Raw genomic sequence first — 22,230 nt, 5'->3', positions numbered from 1 at the left:
GATTGGTGTAGAATGGATACATAATACATGTATGGTTGAGCCCCTTCACTGTTCACCTGAAACTATCACAACATTGTTAAGCAGCTACACCCCAATATAGAATAAAAAGTTAAAAAGGAGGAACTATTACTAAATTTTAATAGTAAATATACATCTCATTTCCTTAGGAATTCAGGAGGCTGAGTCTGAAACCCAGTCTGGAATAAGCACTTTGCAGAGCCTGTTGTCTAGTTCTGTCTCTGTAGGTTTTAACTTCTCATGTACTATTAACATATTCATAACAGGAGCTACTGACCATTACAGGTATGTCTTGTCTTTCTATTAATGTCTGATCTAATTTCATTGTTTAAAATTTGACAGTTAGGAGAGGAGTTCTTGAAAACTAAGGTTGCAACTACCTTCAGACATTGTTTTGAGAATGGCTAATGGCATCCCAAGTCTGACATGGCTCAGATGTATAAGCTCAGCACTGCAGGGATGCATCTACAATCACACCCACAGTGGTCACTTAGCTTCACCTTGGGTACCTGAAACATAGGTACTCCTTTTTGACTTTCAAAAGCACTCCCCTCCTCAATGCCAAAACAGATGTATGATGCATGTCTGACAGGCCATGAAACAGGCCACTTTGGTCAGTAACATTTAGGTTAAACCGTGTATCAGAGTGACTTCCTCATGCCTCAGTACGTGAAGATATTTTTTTCCCTTTTGATTACATGTCTTCAAAAGAGAACACTGATGATCAAAATATATATCCCTCAGTGCAGGAGTGATTCAGCTCTTTGCCCTGCATGTGTATCATGTCCCTCAGTGCTAGGATTCTTCTCTGTTTGCTGAGGTAATACATGTGGGGGGAATACTGATCAAGTATTGTGAACATGCTCAGAGGCATGTTAATGAGAAAATGCTTTACAGGCCATACATTTTATCATTTATACCCAGTTGTCACACAAGCATTATGCACGTGCTTTGAGCAGTAGACCTAAAGTAAGTAGTGATACATCATGCATCATTACACTCTGATAACTTCACTAGACAAGTTCCCTTTCCTTCTAAACATTAGGGAAAAAGCAAAGCTAACATAAATATGGACTTCAGTACAGAGGTGTCATTCATCCAATTGCTCGAAGTCCTACTTAGCTTGAAGGGAAGGATTTCCCTATATCTGGAAAACAGATCTAAACCAGTAATGAAAGAAAACCATAAACATAACCATGTTCACCAATTCACTCAGTAAACAGTCCTTCTGTTAACTTTTTATGAAGCCATGAGATTTTCAAGTAAGATTTTTAATTTCTTATCCAGTTCAGTGGTATGATATGATGTTTGTTAAACAGTCCTCTACATCAACCTTGTTGAAGGTGGAGCACTTTTGCAAAATCGTTAGAGTACAATAACTGTCTATAAATCACGAAAAGACTTAAAAGGTCATAGTTAAACATTCATTCACAATGTGATTGACCAAGGAAACTTAGTTACTACTTTGACATTCAACATTTAAAATAGCTAGAATTATGACTGATAACATTTTATCAGGACTTACTAGATTTTTATGAATTCCATGTAATTTAACATACTGATCAAACATTTCTAAGATGTCTCAGTGGCCTTTTAAAGCATCTCAAAGTTAGCAGGAGATCAAAAGAACTATTAGAATCTGTCGAATAGTACTTACTTAGCCAAAGAGAATAGTTAATTCCAGCACAAATACAGATAACTTAAAGGCAAAGGAACTCACAGTTCAGTTCAGTCACTCAGTCGTGTCCAACTCTTTGTGACCCCATGAATTACAGCACACCAGGCCTCCCTGTCCATCACCAACTCTTGGAGTTCACCCAAACTCATGTGCATCGAGTCGGTGATGCCATCCAGCCATCTCATCCTCTATCATCCCCTTCTCCTCCTGCCCCCAATCCCTCCTAGCATCAGGGTCTTTTCCAATGAGTCAACTCTTTTCATAAAGTGGCCAAAGTATTGGGGTTTCAGCCTCAGTATTAGTCCTTCCAATGAACACCTAGGACTGGTCTCCTTTAGAATGGACTGGTTGGATCTCCTTGCAGTCCAAGGGACTCTCAAGAGTCTTCTCCACACCACAGTTCAAAAGCATCAATTCTTTGGTGCTCAGCTTATTTCACAGTAACTTCACAGTGGAGTTACTTTCACTCCACTGGAAAAACCATAGCCTTGACTAGATGGACCTTTGTTGGCAAAGTAATATCTCTGCTTTTTAATATGCTATCTAGGTTGGTCATAACTTTCCTTCCAAGGAGTAAGCGTCTTTTAATTTCATGGCTCCAGTCACCATCTGCAGTGATTTTGGACCCCACAAAAAATAAAGTCTGACACTGTTTCCACTGTTTCCCCATCTATTTCCCATGAAGTAATGGGACCAGATCTTAGTTTTCTGAAGGAACTCACAAGCACCTTCCAAATGAAATTTTCTGGAACAAAAAAAAATCACCCAAATGGGAACCAAGATTATGCCGAATATACAAAGTTAAAAGGACTTCAGACTTCATGCCAGGGAGTTACTACATGCGGGCCAAGGAGTCGCAACATCCCAAGTGATACTTTTCTGGTGTCCAAAATTAATTCCGTGGAGTAGGACATTTGAATAGGTCCAAACAGGATGAGTGACATTGTACAGGAGGCAGGGATCAAGATCATCCCCAAGGAAAAGAAATGCAAAAAGGCAAAATGGTTGCCTGAGGAGGCCTTACAAATAGCTGTGAATAGAAGAGAGGCAAAAGGCAAAGGAGAAAAGGAAAGATATATCCATTTGAATGCAGGTTCCAAAGAAGAGCAAAGAGAGATAACAAAGCCTTCCTCAGTGATCAGTGCAAAGAAATAGAGGAAAACAATAAAATGGGAAACTCTAGAGATCTCTTCAAGAAAATTAGAGATACCAAGGGAAATTTTCATGCAAAGATGGGCACAATAAAGGACAGAAATGATATGGACCTAACAGAAGAAGAAGATATTAAGAAAAGGCGGCAAGAATACACAGAAGAACTATACAAAAAAGACCTTCATGACCCAGATAATCACGATGGTATGATCACCAACCTAGAGCCAGTCATCCTGGAATGTGAAGTCAAGTGGGCCTTAGGAAGTACCACTACAAACAAAGCTAGTGGAGGTGATGGAGTTCCAGTTGAACTATTTCAAATCCTAAAAGATGATGCTGTGAAAGTGCTACACTCAATATGTCAGCAATTTTGGAATACTGAGCAGTGACCATAGAACTGGAAAAAGTCAGTTTTCATTCCAATTCCAAAGAAAGGCAATGCCAAAGAATGCTCAAACTACCACACAATTGCACTCATCTCACATACTACTAAAGTAATACTCAAAATTCTCCAAGCCAGGCTTCAACAATACATGAACCGTGAACTTCCAGATGTTCAAGTTGGATTTAGAAAAGGCGGAGGAATCAGAGATCAAATTGCCAACCTCCATCGGATCATTGAAAAAGCAAGACAGTCAGAAAAACATCTGCTTCTGCTTTATTGACTATACCAAAGCCTTTGACTGTGTGGATCACAACAAACTAGGGAAAATTCTTCAAGAGATGGGAATACCAGACCTCCTGACCTGCCTCTTAAGAAATTGTATGCAGGTCAGGAAGCAACAGTTAGAACTGGGCATGAAACAACAGATTGGTTCCAAATAGGGAAAGGAGTACATCAAGGCTGTATATTGTCACCGAGCTTATTTAACTTATATGCAGACTACATCATGAGAAATACTTGCCTGGAGGAAGCACAAGCTGGAATCAAGATTGCCAGGAGAAATATCAATAACCTCAAATATGCAGATGACATCACCCTTATGGCAAAAAGTGAAGAAGAACTAAAGAGCCTCTTCATGAAAGTGAAAGAAGAGAGTAAAAATTTGGCTTAAAGCTCAACATTCAGAAAACTAAGATCATGGCATCTGGTCCCATCACTTCATTGCAAATAGATGGGGAAACAGTGGAAACAGTGAGAGACTTTATTTTTTTGGTTTCCAAAATCACTGCAGATGGTGATTGGAACCATGAAATTAAGAGACAGACGCTTGCTCCTTGGAGGAAAAGTTATGACCAACCTAGACAACATATTAAAAAGCAGAGACATTACTTTGCCAACAAAAGTCCATCTAGTCAAGGCTATGGTTTTTCCAGTAGTCATGTATGGATGTGAGAGTTGGACTATAAAGAAATCTGAGTGCAGAAGAATTGATGCTTTTGAACTGTGGTGTTGGAGAAGACTCTTGAGAGTCCCTTGGACTTCAAGGAGATCCAACTAGTTCATCCTAAAGGAAATCAGTCCTGAATATTCATTGGAAGGACTGATGCTGAAGCTAAAACTCCAATACTTTGGTCACCTGATGTGAAGAGATGACTCATTTGAAAAGACCCTGATGCTAGGAAAGATTGAAGGCAGGAGGAAAAGGACAGAGGATGAGATGGTTGCCTGGTATCACCAACTCAATGGACATGAGTCTGAGTAAACTCTGGGAGTTGGTGATGGACAGGGAGGCCTTGCATGCTGCAGTCCATGGGGTTGCAGAGTCACACACAACTGAGCGACTGAATTGAACTGAACTGCAACAGGATGAGAGAAGACTGTCCTCAAGGCAAAGTTGGCTTTGGTAGCTGCTAGGGCAAACCCTCTTCTTCTGTCTGCTCCTGTCCTGGAGTTTCAACTGCCAGGATGACAGATGGGTTATGACTAGGGCTCGGCCTTTCCAGGCAAGGGTCCCAGGCGATATGGTCTCTAAAGCAATTATCCAACCATCCACTCTCTTGAAAGAGGCTGGCATGGAGAAAATCTTGGAGCATCTCATCAAGTCAGGGTACCCACAGGAACTGTGCCCAAGTCAGCACCTCTTGAGCACTCAATCTGATCCCAAAACTCCTGTGCACATGTGCCAAACCAAAAATCTCAGAGACAGATTATCACATGAAGTAGAAAAGCATAGCTTTACTGCTTCTCCAGGTAAAGAGGGACACAGGAAACTTGTGCTCTCAAAAACTGTGTCCCAATGCAGGAGTTTTTTGTTATGAGTTTTATAGCAATGTTTTAAGGGCAGAGATTTAATAAGGAGTAGGGTGTGTACAGGGCCTGAAATCCTTTAATCTGGCCTCAGGTGGTCTGTGGAATGGAGAATGCTAAAATCTTCCATTTTCTTTGAGGGGGCAGGGTTATTTCAGTAAAGAACTCATAGATATTGTTATGTGTATCCGTTTAGCCAGAAATAGGACCCTGACCCAAGATCAAATTACTATTTCTTGACCATGCCTCCCTTCTCTCTGTATCTGCTCCCCTTCCTGATTAGCATTTGCTTGAATCTGCCTTTTGGAACTCAGGGGAGGTCATAGAGCCTGGAGTCTATTCCCAATAAATAAGAAACAGGAGACATGAAAAAGGCTTCCATTCCCAGGAGCCCCACAAGTTCCTGCTCAATTTCACTACCAGGCCCTGACCATATACTAATTATGGCCCTGAGCTGTCTGAGATGGCCTGAGCTTTCCCTTACTGTAGACTTAACTCTCTTCCCTAAGGCCCTGATGTTGGCTCTAATGAATGCCTTGACAATGTTGGTAACAAATGGTCTAATGTATCTTTTACTAAGATCTTCACATTTTCTCTGAGGCCCTGACACTGTCCCTAATTAAGACCTTAATGTTGTTTCTAAGTAATGGCCTGACACAGTCCCTCACTGCGTTGATGATGCTCTTACTAAGGCCTTGAAGAAGTCTCTACCTGAGGAGCTGACACTATCTATAACTAATTCCCTGACTCTTTTCCTAACTAACATCCTAATTTTGTCTCTAAATAACACCCTGTGCATTCTCCAGATAAGAATAGTGATGTGGGTTGCCATTTCCTCCTCCAGGGGATCTTCCCAACCCAGGGATGGAACCCGCATCTCTTTTGTCTCTTACATTGGCAGGTGGGTTCTTTACCACTAGCGCCACCCTGGTGGCGGGTGGTCCAATCCCACACTGGTCCTGACTAAGAGACTCTCAAGAGTCTTCTCCAACTATAGGATACAGGAAGAAGAAAAGAAAAGCAGGCCCTGGCAAGGGCCACAAAAGAAATTTATAATTATTGATAAACTGGATGCTATAAGGCATGAGACTCTTGGAACAAGTCCAGAGGAAACAGTTCATAGTCTTGAAAACAGGATATCATCCTGGGGTCGGAAAATCGACCCCGACTGTTCTCAATGGGTGTCTCAGAGTCACATGTTTTATATATCTGGTGGAAAATCTATAGATAAGAATATTAGTCTTAGTTACTGATTTGTTATTGATTACTGTTTCTCAGTTACTCAGTGGTTAATGATCACTTTGTTCTTTGGCCCTGAAGGCCACATGAGTTACAGCTTAACCCCCCGCATGTTCTTTCCTTCATGGCTGAAAGTATAATAAGCTGGCTTGGATTCGGTTTTGGCACCTTCCGCTTGGAGCGGTGTTGGTCCCCTTATCCTCACTTTTCACTGAATTCTTATATCTTGTTTCTCATTCTCCCGCCATATCACGCTTTCAGAAACCTTGGTTGTCGAGCCAGTCTCGACATCCAGCATAGTTGGAGTGTCCCTAATAGCCCTTGATGTCCCTACTTTTGCCATAGTTTGTCTGTTACTAAGGCCCTGAATATGTGCCTATGTTTCTGACCATGAACCAAGACCCTGATCTTCTTTCTAAGGCCTTGATGCTGTCTCTACAGAAAGCCCTGACAATGTCTGTAATAATGGCTTGACTTTCCCTCACTAAAATCCTGATGCTATCCATAATCAGTTCAGTTCAGTTCATTCACTCAGTCGTGTCTGACTCTTTGTGACCCCATAGACTGCAACATGCAGGCTCCCTGCCCATCACCAACTCCCAGAGCTTGCTCAAGCTCATGTCCATCCAGTCAGTGATGCCATCCATCCATCTCATCCTCTGTCGTCCCCTTCTCCTGCCTTTGGTCTTTCCCAGCATCAAGATCTTTTCCAATGAGTCGGTTCTTGGCATTAGGTGGTCAAAGTATTGGAGCTTCAGCTTCAGCATCAGTCCTTCCAATGAATATTTAGGACTGATTTCCTAAATATTCTGGTTTGATCTCCTTGCAGTCAAAGGGACTCTCAGAGTCTTCTCCAACACCACAGTTCAAAAGCATCAGTTCTTTGGCACTCAGCTTTCTTTATGGTCCAACTCTCACATCCATACATGACTACTGGAAAAACCATAGCTTTACTAGATGGAGCTTTGTCAGTAAAGTAATGTCTCTGCTTTTTAAGATGTGGTCTAGGTCATAACTTTTCTTCCAAGGAACAAGTGTCCTTTAATTTCATGGCTGCAGTCACCATCTGCAGTGATTTTGGAGCCCCAGAAAATCCATAATAGCCTGAGTTTTCTTTCAGTAACCTTCTGATCCTGTCCATGACTAAGGCCCTGTATATTTAATTAAGTAGGTCTCTGATGCTGTCCCTAAATAATGCCCTGACACTGAGCATAACTATGGACCTGACGCTAGCTGTATTAAAGTCCTGAAGATTCTGTTCAGTTACAGCCCGAACTTCTTTTACTAACATCCCCAAGTTATTTCTAACAGAAGCCCTGATGCTTTCCTTAACTAAACCCTGGGGCTTCCCTGGTGGCCCAGATGGTAAAGAATCTGCCTGCAATACAGGAGAACCGGGTTTGATCCCTGGGTCAGGAAGATCCCCTGGAGAAGGGAATAGCAATCCACTCCAGTATTCTTTCCTGGATATTTCCATGGACAAAGGAGCCTGGTGGGCCATAGTCCTTGGGGTTGCAGAGTCAAACATAACTGAGCAATTAACATTTTCACCATAACTAATCCCCAGATACTGTCTCTCGGTAAGGGCCTGAACTATAACTTATGAAGGCCCTAACCCTATCCCTAACACCTTGACACTGTCCCTGACTTATGCTATGATGCTGTCCCTTATAGCCTAAGCTGTCACAAAATAAACACTCTGATCTTGTCCATAACCAAGGCCCTGAATATATCCCTGGGGAAGTCTCTGAGGTGTTCTTAACTTATAGCCTGAACTGACCCTTGCTAAGGCCCTCAGGTTACCTCTGAGATCCTGTCCCTAATTAAGGCCCTGATGCTGACTCTAACAATCCGACACTGACCTTTACTAAGTCCTCACCGATAGGTTGTCCCAGGCTGCTGGGCAGCTTTCTCTTTTTCCACATCTCTAGCCAGCTGTCTGCTATTGGCCCATCTAAGGTTCAGCAGTGCAGCAGGCCTGCATGGGATGAGCCTAAGCAGGCTCACCTCCAGGAGAACGGTCCCAGCTACTTTGCCCTCCAAGGGACCTCCGTTCAAGGTGGGAATCTCTCAGCCAGTGTCTGATCATGGGTTCTACGTTCCTATTTGTTGTAAAACCTTGGAGTTACCTCAATAACATTTTTTAAATGGATCTCCCTTTTGGCATATTTATGAGATAAATTACTGAATTAAAATTCAGGAATGACATTATTAGAATGAGCAGGAAGACACAGGATGTCCCCCAGTGATCTATTTGGAGGATTTTAAAATTCTAATGTGAAAACACTCTTATCATCTTGAGCATCAGCAAGGTGCAGGAATCAGCTACGTTCTTGTTAGGGAAATAAAACAGAGGTAGTCTTGCTCAGGCTTTAGAGGCAAAAGTGTATAGCAGACCTCTGACCTTGCTTCTGACCTACTGGACACTGCCCTGACTACTGCTGTGGGTGTCAGCCACACCTGCTGTGGAAGAGAAACACAATAGGAAGCAGATTTTGTAACTTGTTAAGTCTCTGTGGAGGAGGTCTGGCCAACCACTCCCTGCACTTAGCAACATTCCAAGATTTGCAGAACAAACCAAATAGCATTGTAAAAAATTAACATAATACAAGAGCTGCAGTTTTGCTCACAGACTGATAAAGATATTCACAGTTTTTGGCCTGGGGTTTATTAGGGGAGGACCAGGAGACAGCAATGCAGAAACTCTGCCTGGGACTTTTTGCCAGTTGGAACTCCGGATTGCTGTCACACAGAACTTCTCAGCACTCTTTAAGTCTGGATGCTGGCAAATCCAGTTTGGTGATGTATGTACTATTACTCTCCTCTGCTGTTTCCATTTCTTTTTTCTTTTAATGTTAGTATATTGAAAGTAGATTAGATAGTTCACTAATAAATATTTGTATTGTTTATTTCAATATAACGAGTGACTTATTTTTGTTAACAAATCCTTTGAACCTGAGACAAAAGTGAAAACATTTGGCAAAACAATTCTTTATTTATCCCTCCATTTTTCCCAGAATCTTTCCTTTAGGAGAAATTGCTGAGCTCTGCAGGAACTGTGAATGGTGACTATCTGGTAATTCTAAGACTGAAAAGCAAGAGGAAAAGAGATGGGAAATGAGAATTGATGGGGAGAAGCAGGGGCATCCATGTTCAACCTCAGCCTGAGAGTCTGAGTTAATCTGCAGTGAAGGTAAGGACTACCAGGAGCTGCCCCCCCCCGACTTTGTCACCTGGGAACAGCCAAACTGTCATGGCCACTTTCAGAGAAACAAAGAAGGTAGGAGAGCACCCCTGGGAGCTAGATTGGAAAAAGTAACTGCTATGAAATAAGATGCATTTTCAAGAAAGTTAAGGATGATCTCTTTGTTCTCAAAAGACTTGCAAAGACTCTGTGTTCTTCTGGAGGCATGTTGCAGCCTCCAGTCTTTGAAGGCAGTGTTGAGAGGGAGCCTGGGCTCAAACCAATCCAGCACTCGCTCCTTGAGCATGCTAAGGATGACCAGTGTCTCCTCATGAGTGCTGTAGGGCTGGACGGACCCTTATCACCTGTGATGGGAGGGGCCCCACAGGCACCCCCATTTGACCAGCAGAGGACTGGTGGGCTACAGACCTTTATCAAGGACATGATTTGTAAACATCTTGTGCTCTTTTGGATGGTGGATTATCTTCTACCTACTCCTTTTGTGCACAGCAGTTTTCATTTTAAAGAAGCCCAATTCATCTATTTTGTCTTTTGTTGCTTGTGCTTTTGGTAGTAAATCCAAGAAACCATGGCCAAATCCAAGGTCATGAAGTTTCACTTCCATGTTTTTTTCCTATGAGTTTTAAAATTTTGGTTCCTATGTTTAGGCTCTTGAGCCATTTTGAGTTGATTTTGTATAGAGGGAGAGGCAAGGGTCCAACTTTATTCTTTTGCTTGTGGGAACTCATTGACCCAGGACTTGTATTAATTGTTTGGGAGAAAATATCTGCAAATGATGTCACCAAAAATGGTCCAATTTCCAAAATATACAAGCAGCTCATACAATTACCCCCCTGCCAAAAAAAAAAAAAAAAAGTTGGGCAGAAGGTCTAAATAGACATTTCTCCAAAGAATATATGCAAATGGTCAATAGACATATGAAAAGATACTCCGCATTGCTAATTATTAGAGCAAAGCAAATCAAAACTACAATGAGGTATCACCTCCTACTGGTCAGAATGGCCATCAGTAAAGTGTCTACAAATAACAAATTCTGGAGAGGGTGTGGAGAAAAGGAAACCCTCCTACACTTTGGTGGGAATTGGTGCCACCACTGTGGAAAACAGTTTGGAGTTTCCTCAAAAAAACTAACAAGAGAGTTGCCATATGAACCGGCAATTCCACTCCTGGGCATATATCCAGACAAAACTGTAATTCGAAAAGATACATTCACCACTGTGTTCATAGCAGCACTATTCACAATAGCAAAGACATGAAAGCAAACCACTTTTCCAACAATTGATGAATGGAGAAAGAGGATGTGATAAGACAGCCATCAGACTTTTTATAGAGGTCAGGACTCACCCAGACCAAGTTCACACAAAGTTGGTGATACTCATTTTCCTTGTAGGAGTCCGTACGGTATTAAGAGGCACTGTGGGCAGTGTATATTATTAGCTACCATGTCTTGGGTCCTGCAGTGACCTGGACTACAGTAGAAACAGTGAGATCTCCATTACAACATCACATTACTTCAAAAAATATATTAAAAAATAAATTCAGTAAAGTTGCAAAAATGGATTCTATATACACAAATCAATTTTGTTTCTATATACTAATAAATCATCAGGAAGAAAAATTAAGACAATACCATTTATAATTCCATCAAAAAAAAACAAACTATCTAGGATACATTTAACCAAAGACATGAAAGACCTATAATCAGAAAACTATACAGCACTGCTAAAGAAAGAAACTGAAGATGCAATAGAAAAATATTCCATGCTCATGCATCAGAACAAATTATTATTAAAATGTTTAGTCTACCCAAAGCCATTTACAAAAGGTGCCAGGAAAACTAGATACCACGTTCCAAAAAATGACACTGGTCACCATCTACACTGCACATAAAATTAACTAAAAATGCACAATATTCCATAAACTCTTTTTCTCCTGAGTCCCCTGAAGATGGACCCCACACCCTCAGCAGTCAGCTGTACACAGGAAGCTTCTCCACACTTGTTTGTTTTTTCCTCTTGTGGCATTTCTTCATTGGTGGGTCCTGAGAAATCCCAGCTCCTATCAGTGCGGACACTACCCTTTTGTCCAGAAACCTAAGCCCTGATGGGTCCTGAGGAGACAAAGCTGCTGTCTGCTTATCACAGAGCAAATGCTATGGGCAGGATGCACCTGTGCCCCAGAGGGCAGAGATGTGTGTTCTGTGCACCCGGTGAGATTTCAGAGAAGTGCAGGGAGGCCTGCACTTAACCAGAGGTCTCATCCCAAATGTCAGAGAAGTGCAGGGAGCCCCACACTTAACCAGAGGCCTCATCCCAAATGTCAGAGAAATGCAGGGAGGCCTTCATCTTACCAGAGGCCTCATCCCAAATGCAGTTCTGCTGCACATACTCAGTTTGAAGCCAGACTGAAATGGAGCCAAGTATCTCACCATACCTTCTCAAAAAATTATTAAGAAACAATTAAAAACCAAATGGAATGAAATGAATGAAGATACAAACTTTATGGCTGAAACCAAAATTCACTCAAAATTTCCCATGCTGCTGCTGCTGCTGCTGCTGCTGCTGCTAAGTCGCTTTAGTCGTGTCCGACTCTGTGCGACCCCATAGACAGCAGCCCACCAGGCTCCCCCGTCCCTGGGATTCTCCAGGCAAGAACACTGGAGTGGGTTGCCATTTCCTTCTCCAATGCATTAAAGTGAAAAGTGAAAGTGAAGTCGCTCAGTCGTGTCCAACTCTTCGCGACCCCATGGACTGCAGCCTACCAGGCTCCTCCATCCATGGGATTTTCTAGGCAAGAGTACTGGAGTGGGGTGCCATCGCCTTCTCCGAAAATTGCCCTTAGACAAGTTTAAATTATCAAACTATAAAAATTCTACACAAAAATCTACATGACTTTGGCTTCAGTGATGGGTTTTAAAACATAATACCAGGCTTCCCTGGTGGTCCCTGGTGGTTGAGAGTCTGTCTGCCAATGCAGGGGACATTGGTCCAATCCCTGGTCCCAGAGGATCCCACCCGCCTTGGGGCAGCTAAACCTGTGTGCCACAGCTACTGAGCCCATGAGCCTAGAAGCATGCACTCCACAGTGAGAGGCCACTGCATAGAGAAGCCTGCACATCGTAACCAGAGAGTACCCCCAACACACCACAACTAGACAAAGCCAGCACACAACGATGAAGACAGTGCAGCCAAAAATAAAAATAATAAAAATAACAACTTTTAGTTAAAAATCTATCAACAAAAGAAAAAATAATGTGGCTTTTATAAAATTAAAAATTTCTACTCTATGGAAGATCATACTGGAAGAAGCTATTTCCAAAACACATATCTAATAAAGGATCTGTACTCAAATTATACCAAATGACCCTACTAGAATTTGGTAAACGTTGAAACACACACCTGACTAAAGAAGATAAACAGGTAGTAAATGAGCATATAAGAATACACTCAAGATGCTGGTGGAATGCATGTACAATCAACTTCAAAGAAAGTTTGGCAGTTTTCTCCAAAGCTAAACAGTCTCACCTTAGGATCTAAGAAGCGTATCTCTTGTATTTAGACAACTGCTTTGAAAAACGCTGTTCAGTAAAAACTAGCATCAAGTAATGCATGACAGTTCTATTCATAATGGCTAAAAACTTAAACACATCAGGATATCCTTCTGTAGATGAATTTATAAGCAAATTATGGCACAAACTTGTCAAAGGGAGCATAATACAGTACCCCCAAAATATGCCCATTTGACAAAAGGATTATTTTGGGCTGATTAAGAAACAACAGACCCAGGAGAATCTTTGAAAACCAAGAAGAAAATGCCTTTTCATGAAGTAAATTTTTTTTATTAATGATATCTCCATTTGAAAAGATGTGTCCCTCTCTGAGTCAGGAATTGGGTGAAGACTAAATATCAGGAAAATTTTGTCAATGGAATGGGCCTGTATGTAAATCTGTGTAACTGCCATTCTCTTCTTTACAGTGCTTTGCCTAATAACATCTCTTAATTGGCGCCTTCCATTCCCTAACATCCTTCTTTCATTCTTAGCTGAAGATCGCATTTAAAAATGGTTAAGTCTTGGGCCATTTCAGAGAGTGACTGAGATTTCCCAGGTATCTTTCAAGTATTGTTTTTTCTCCAATTCAGCTCCTTTTCATTATAAGGGGGAATCTCCATGAAGAACACAGAAGAATAGAGGAAAAATTATTTTTCCTTTTATATAATGAAATGCAATACTATTCAGCGATATAAAGGAATGAACCATCAACCCCTACCAAAAAAGAAAAAAAAAAAAAAGGATGACTCTAATCCTTATATTGCTAAGCGAAAGAATCTAATTTGAAGTGCTACACTGTATGGCCATATTTATAAGACATAGAAAGGGCAAAATGGACATAATAAACAGTTTATGGAAGATATCGTTGAAATATTCCATATGATAACTTAGTGATGACTACCTGCCACTATGCATTTAATCAAACACATTAGATTTTTTTTTATATACAACCCAACAAATAAATTTTTATCTGTTCAAATTTAGTTATTTAGGGTATGGGAGTGTCAAAGGCTGGAATGCAATATTTAACAAAGAACCTAACTGACTGAGAAATGTATGAAAAAACTCAAGACTTCCCTGGTTGCCCAGTGGCTAAGACTCCATGTTGCTAATGCAGGGGATGTGGGTTCAATTCCTAGTTGGAAAACTAAAAGCTCATATGCCATACAGCGAGGCCAAGAGATTAAGAGGAAGAAAAAGAAAAAAAATTCACACTTGGTGGTGGGACAAAATGGGCTGAACTGAGTTAACTGGGGAAATGAAAGGAACCTGCAGGTCAAAAGCAAAATGTGCCATATATACATAAAGAGTGGACTCTGAGTTCTTTCCCATGGAGGGTAGTAGCTAATAGTTCTGAAACTACTATGTCAGTCATCAAATGGAACAAGCACTGAATTCAATAAATGACAAGTAGTGGAAGCCAGTTTTCTTACCACTGGTATGGGAAGTTGCATACAGACAAAGGGAGAAGGCTACAATATACATGTCATAACAGATCAGGTTGGATACATCAGTATAAACTGTCTTTCAGTTCAGTTCAGTAGCTCAGTCGTGTCTGACTCTTTGCAACCCCATGAATCGCAGCATGCCAGGCCTCCCTGTCCATCACCAACTCCCAGAGTTCACTCAGACTCACATCCATCGAGTCAGTGATGACATCCAGCCATCTCATCCTCTGTCATCCCCTTCTCCTCCTGACCCTAATCCCTCCCAGCATCAGAGTTTTTTCTCAATGAGCCAACTCTTCGCATGAGGTGGCCAAAGTACTGGAGTTTCAGCTTTAGCATCATTCCTCCCAAAGAAATCCCAGGGCTGATCTCCTTCAGAATGGACTGGTTGGATCTCCTTGCAGTCCAAGGGACTCTCAAGAGTCTTCTCCAACACCACAGTTCAAAAGCATTAATTCTTCGGCACTCAGCCTTAGCCTCATATGTGTGTAACATGTATGTGTGTAACACATAGTCACACATGGAAATACATATAATTATATGTGTGTGCATAGGCTGGGATGCATACACATATTTTCATGAATTGTCTGCTGAGAGTATTAACCTCCTGCATGCAAGTTTTTAATACTATTCTCTAATAAAAAGGAACAAGAGCTCTTTGAATAAAGCACCAATACTAGGACTGAGAAAATAAATATGTGAATCAGGATAATGTTAAAATGAAAGAAAGAATTACCCCCAAAAATGCACAAAAGATAAATTATGTAAAATGAAAACAGGACCAAGTGGGAAAAGCTCTCAATAGTCAAAGCAAGAATGAACTAAACAGTCTAATAACATAGTGCTGGATTATAGCCAAAAGTTTAAAATAATTTTCATGTGTCCAAACTGGTTAAAATAAATTACATAATTTTTATGAATGGTGTTAAATAGAAGTCTCTATGCAGAAAAATTTTAAACAATTGATAGAGACACTGAGCTGTCCACCAAATATTTGAAGCTAACTCCCCTCTCCTCAAATATGGGTCCTGCATTATGACTTCTTCCTAAATAAGACACACAGGATGAACATGGGAAAAATTAACAAAGAAAAACAACAAACGTTGGCAACAGTGTAGAGAAATTGGAACTCAAACTTTACATAAAGAGATGTACAATGGTGCAAACTATGCATGCAAAATTTTGGCATTTTCTTAAAAATATAAAAGTGTAATTATCATATGTTTCAACAACTCCTCCACTCATAGATATATGCTCAAAGAATTTAAAACAGGTGTTCAAATATAAACTTGTACATCAATATTCATAGTAGCACTGTTCTCAATAGCCCAAGGTAAAAACAATTACAATGTCCACTAATGGATGAATAGATACGCAAAATAGGGTAGATCCATAAGATACATTATTCTGCCATATAAAGGAATAAAGTAAAATAGAGTCACAGCTGTGGAGAACAGTAGGGAAGCTCCTCAAAAACCTAAACACAGAGTTAATGTAGAATCTCTCAGTTCTGTTCCAGGGTATACAACTGAAATATTTAAAAGCAAAAACTGGGACAGATATTTGTATCCCATATTCATACCAGCCTTATTCACAGTAATCAAAAGGTAGAATCAACACAAGTGTCCTTCAGCAGATGAATGGATAAACATAATGTAGTATATACACAATGGGATACAGTTCAATCTTTATCAGTTCAGTTCAGTTGCTTATTTTTGTCCAACTCTTTGCGACCCCATGGACTGTAGCATGCCAGGTTTCCCTGTCCATCACCAATTCCTGGAGCTATTCAAACTCATGTCCATCCAGTCAGTGATGCCATCCAACTATCTCATCCTCTGCCATCCCATTCTCCTCCTGCTTTCAGTCTTTCCCAGCATCAGGGTCTTTTCAAATGAGTCAGTTCTTTGCATCAGGTGGCCAAAGTATTGGAGCTTCAGCTTCAGCATCAGTCTTTCCAATAAATATTCAGGACTGATTTCCTTTAGGATTGACTGGTTTGATCTCCTTTCAGTCCAAGGGACTCTCAAGAATCTTCTCCAACGCCACAGTTCAAAAGCACCAATTGTTCGGTGCTCAGCTTTCTTTATTGTCCAACTCTCACATCCATACGTGGTCCATTTGACTAGATGGACCTTTGTTGGCAAAGTAATGTCTCTGCTTTTTAATATGCTGTCCAGGTTGGTCATAGCTTTTCATCCAAGGAACAAGTATCTTGGGTCAGTGGTAAAGAATCCACTTGCCAAGGCAGGAGACACAGGAGACATGGGCTCAATCCCTGGGTTGGGAAGGTCCCCTGGAGAAGGAAATGGCACACCTCTCCAGTATTCTTGTCTGGGAAATCCCATGGACAGAATAGCCTGGCAGGCTACAGTCCTTGGGTTCATGAAGAGTCAGACATGCCTGAACATGCACAGGTGTCCTTCTTTGCACCAGAAATAGAAGAATGACTAAATCTCAAGTAACTCATCACTGTAGAAGCCCTGACTTAATTCTGCAAACAATCATACCCTTGTGTACCCTGCTTTTTATAATATCCTGCCACAACTGGCATCCCCTCTTTCACAAGGTCTTCTTTTGTTTTTATCTGAAGATTTATATTTAAGGTGATGGCTTTGGCTATTTCTGGGAGTAACTCAGTTTTTCTGGGTAGTTCCCTTGTATAGAGAAGGTATATATGCTATTGACTTCTTTTTTTCTCTTAGTAATCTTTTATTACAAGGGGGTTCTCAACCAAGAACCTAGAAGGACAGAGTAAAAATTGTTTTTCCTCCTATACACATAAAATGTGTATCCTATACACAGCGATAGAAAGCAGTGAACCATTAACCAATTGAAACACCTGGATAAATCGTCAGTGTATACTGTTAAGTGAAAGAATTCAGTATGAAGAGGCTGCACACAGTATGACCCCATTTATAACATTCCAGGAAAGGCAAAACTACATAGATGGTAAGCCAATCCTGGAGTGGGGGGTTTGAAGTGACACAGTAAAATGGATAACTGTCACTATGCATTTGTCTAAGACCATAGATTTGTACAGCCCAAGGGGTCCATCATAATTTATTCAAATTTAGTTATTTAGGTTGTGGGAGTGTCACAGGATGGAATACACAATGTGGCAGAATGTAACCATATTAGAAATGTATGGGAAAACTCAACTGTAGGGGATGGAGTAAAAGGTGCTAATCTAAATTAACTTTGGAAATGAACAGAATCTGTAGACAAAAGGCAACCTGGACTGTCATAAACAGTGGGCTTTGTTTTATTGAGTTCTTTTCCAGGATGTAGTAGCTAAGGATGCTGAAACCTCCGCACATGTAACCTGGAAAGGAGAAATGCACAGATAAATGGCAGATGGTGGGAGCCAGGCTCCTCACTGTGGGAGTGGGAAGTTACAGATAAGCAAGGGGAAAGCCTCTACCTTCATAATCATGGATCTGGGCTCCCTGGGAGGATGACATGGGGAGTTGACTGCCCAGGAAAAAATGCACAGATCTTCACCCTGGAAAGGCCTGGCTGACATAGGAACTCAGATCCCATCTTTCCACCCATATCTGCTGCAAGCACTCAGCCCTCCATGATTTGTTAGTTGCAGCTTTTTAGATATTCTAACCCCCAGGCAGATAAAGGAGTGTAAGGGTCTTGCTTACCCTTACAGTGTCCCAGAATCCAGTCCCTGAACGTTGGAGCCAGGATGGGGTTACCTGGGCCTCTAACCTGAAGCTGGCTGGAAGAAAGGAGACCAGTCCTGAGGGCCGGGATTCCCTGAAGTCTGTGAGCCCTGGTGCCCTGATGAAATTCCTCCCCAGTGGGGACATGGGCAGGGTCTGCAGTCATTCTGTGTTCCTCTGATGAAGCCAAGCAGCACTGGTCTCAGAAATCTCTTGGCGGTGTTTCAAACAACCGGGTGGTTTTACAAATGAACAAGAGAAGGAAGCCTTCAAGTGAGTTTAGCTTACTTCTCCCTTCCCTAAACCTCCATTTGTCTAGCTCTTTGGAAATCTGAGGATAAATCTTATTAATGTTTCAAAGTCCTTATACAAGTTCTTTCCCCATCTTTCAGTAAATTGAGCTTCTTATTTAGGACAAAAACTTCAGGACATTAGACTTGACAATGATTTCCTGGTATGACACCAAACAACAATTAGGACAGGCAACAACAACTATTAATAAAAAATGAGCAAATTTTGTTGCTGTTCAGTAGCTCAGTTGTGTCCAAGTCTTTGCGACTCCATGGACTGCCAGGCTTCCCTCTCCATCACCATCTCCTGGAGCTTGATCAAACTCATGTCCATCAAGTTGGTTTTGCCATCCAATCATCTCAATCTCTGTTGTACCCAGTAGGATGACTACTCTCAAAAAAACAAAAACAAACAAACAAAAAAAACAAAACAGAAAATAACAAATAAACAAAATAACAAATGTTGGCAAAGATATGAACAAATATCCCCTTGTTGGTGGGGATAGAAAATGGTACAGCCACTGTAGAAAGCACTATGGCAGTTCCTGAAGAACTTAAAAATAGGACTCTCCTGGTGGTCTAGTGGTTAAGAATCCACCTGCCAATGCAGGGGACACTGATTCTAGCCCTGGTCCGGGAAGATCCCACATGCCACAGTGCAACTAATTCCACATGCTGCAACTGATGCAACTTGCATACCTAGAACCCATGCTCTACAAAAGAAGCCACTTCAATGAGAAGCCTGCACACTGTAACTAGAGAGTAAAGAAAATGTATGTAGCCTGGTCAGTGTAATGGTCCAGATGTAATTACCATATGGCTGTGTCTTCCTAGAGCTTCCCTCATGGTTGAGATGGTAAAGAATCTGCTTGCAACATGGGAGACTGGGTTCAGTCCCTGGGTTGGGAAGATCCCCTGGAGAAGGGAATGGTTACCCACTCCAGTGGACAGAGAAGCCTGGCAGGATATAGTCCATAGGGTTGCAAAGAGTCTTTCACATATACTGAAGTAGCCCATACTAAATATGATGGGAGAAGGCAGAAAATACTCACCAAACAGCAAGGAAAGTGGTGACTAGACTTGTGATTGGGCTTAAGTCATGCATAGGTTGTCCTGGGACATAATTGCTTCCTGGTACAGATCATAGCTCAGGCTTGAGGTGTCCTGTGCATAAGACTGTTGTGGGGTTTTGTATGGTATGTGTCAGTCAAGGAGCAAGCAGGGTCAGACATATACTCAGGTCAATCAGCATCTCCTTCTCCTATCTCTTCACTAGACTCTGAGATGTCTGGAACAAATTCTCTTAAATCTATCATCCACCATTCCTCACACTCCAAAATCTTTCACCTTCACATTTATCTGAATAAAAGGCATCACCATCCACCCACTGGCCCAGGCTATGATGAAATCTTGAAGTCAGTGTTGATTTTTCTCTATCCTTCATATATCATACTTAGTGCACTAGAAAAGTCTACTTTCTACCTCCTAAAACATCAAGGAGATCAAACCAGTCAATCCTAATAGAAATCAACCCTGAATATTCAATGGAAGGACTGATGCTGAAGCTGGAGCTCCAACACTTTCGCCACCTGATACAAACAGCCACTCATTGGCAAAGACTCTAATACTGGGAAAGACTGAGGGCAAGAGGAGAAGGGGACAGCAGAGGATGAGATGGTTAGATACCATCACTGACTCAATGGACATGAGCAAACTCCGGGAGATAATGAAGGACAGGGAAGCCTGGTGTGCTGTAGTCCATGGGGTTGCAAAGAGTCAGACAGACTGAGCAGCTAAACAACAACAATGACATTTCTTTATCTGTAGCACTGATGTGATCTTACAAAATGATCCATAACACTTTTCTCATATTGTACATGTACTGCAGCAAGAAGGTTAATCCTTCTTGAAGTGAAGTCGCTCAGTCATGTCTGACTCTTTGTGACCCCATGGACTGTAGCCTACCAGGCTCCTCCATCCCTGGGATTCTCCAGGCAGGAATACTGGAGTGGGTTGCTATTTCCTTCTCTAGGAGATCTTCCCAACCCAGGGATTGAACCTGGGTCTCCCGTATTTACCATCTGAGCCACCAGGGAAGTCCAAGGAGATCAAACCAGTCAATCCTAATAGAAATCAACCCTGAATATTCATTGGAAGGACTGATGCTGAAGCTGAAGCTCCAAAACTTTCGCTACCTGATACAAACAGCCAACTCATTGGCAAAGACTCTAATACTTGTAAAGACTGAGGGCAAGAGGAGAAGGGGACAGCAGAGGATGAGATGGTTAGATACCATCACTGACTCAATGGACATGAGCAAACTCCAGGAGATCATGAAGGACAGGGAAGCCTGGTGTGCTGCAGTCCACAGGGTCGCAGAGTCAGACAGACTGAGCAACTAAATGACAACAATGAAATTTCTTTATCTGTAGCACTCATGTGATCTTACAAAATGATCCATAACACTTTTCTCATATTGTACATGTACTGCAGCAAAAGGTTAATCCTCAGAGTATGAAACCTGATTAACTGTCTTAAATCCTAAGTTCCATAACCTGCTGGATGTACTGATATTTTAAAATCTGGTTACCACATATGCAGACTGATATAATTTTTTAAGAATAATAACATGTAAGTGTGAATATATTCATGTATGTGCATGTATTGTAATTTATATACTATATATATATATATATATATATATACACACACACGTATATACAGACATATAGCAGCATGGTAGAGAGAGAAATACAGAAAAACATAGACAGGGACTGTACCTCTACCTTATTCACTCTTGGCTTAATTTTATGTATGTGGGAAAATGCTTTAGAAAATAAAATTTGGAAAAAATATAATATACTAACTATGATTATCTTTGGGAAATGGAATGTGGGTGATTTTTGCTATGTGCATTTTATAGTTATGTAATTGCTCTCATCTCACACGCTAGTAAATGCTCAAAATTCTCCAAGCCAGGCTTCAGCAATAGGTGAACCGTGAACTTCCAGATGTTCAAGCTGGTTTTAGAAAAGGCAGAGGAACCAGAGATCAAATTGCCAACATCCAATGGATCATCAAAAAAGCGAGAGAGTTCCAGAAAAACATCTATTTCTGCTTTATTGACTTGTCAAAACCTTTGACTGTGTGGATCACAATAAACTGTGGAAAATTCTGAAAGAGATGGGAATACCACACCTCCTGATCTGCCTCTTGAGAAACCTACATGCAGATCAGGAAGCAACAGTTAGAACTGAGCATGGAACAACAGATTGGTTCCAGATAGGAAAAAGAGTACCTCAAGGCTGTATATTGTCACCCAGCTTATTTAACTTATATGCAGAGTACATCATGAGAAACGTTGGGCTGGAAGAAGCACAAGCTGGAATCAAGATTGCTGGGAGAAATATCAATAACCTCAGATATGCAGATGACACCACCCTTATGGCAGAAAGTGAAGAGGAACTAAAGAGCCTCTTGATGAAAGTGAAAGAGGAGAGTGAAAATTTTGGCTTAAAGCTCAACATTCAGAAAACTAAGATCATGGCATCTGGTCCCATTACTTCATGGGAAGTAGATGGGGAGACAGTGGAAGCAGTGTCAGACTTTATTTTTTTGGGCTCCAAAATCACTACAGATCGTGATTGCAGCCATGAAATTAAAAGACGCTTACTCCTTGGAAGGAAAGTTATGACCAGCCTAGATAGCATATTCAAAAGCAGAGATATTACTTTGCTAACAAAGGTCCGTCTAGTCAAGGCTATGGTTTTTCCAGTGGTCATGTA

This window comes from Bos javanicus, chromosome 17 (assembly GCF_032452875.1).
Source record: "Bos javanicus breed banteng chromosome 17, ARS-OSU_banteng_1.0, whole genome shotgun sequence".
Lineage (NCBI taxonomy): Eukaryota > Metazoa > Chordata > Mammalia > Artiodactyla > Bovidae > Bos > Bos javanicus.
Note: the sequence above shows the minus strand (reverse complement) of the source record.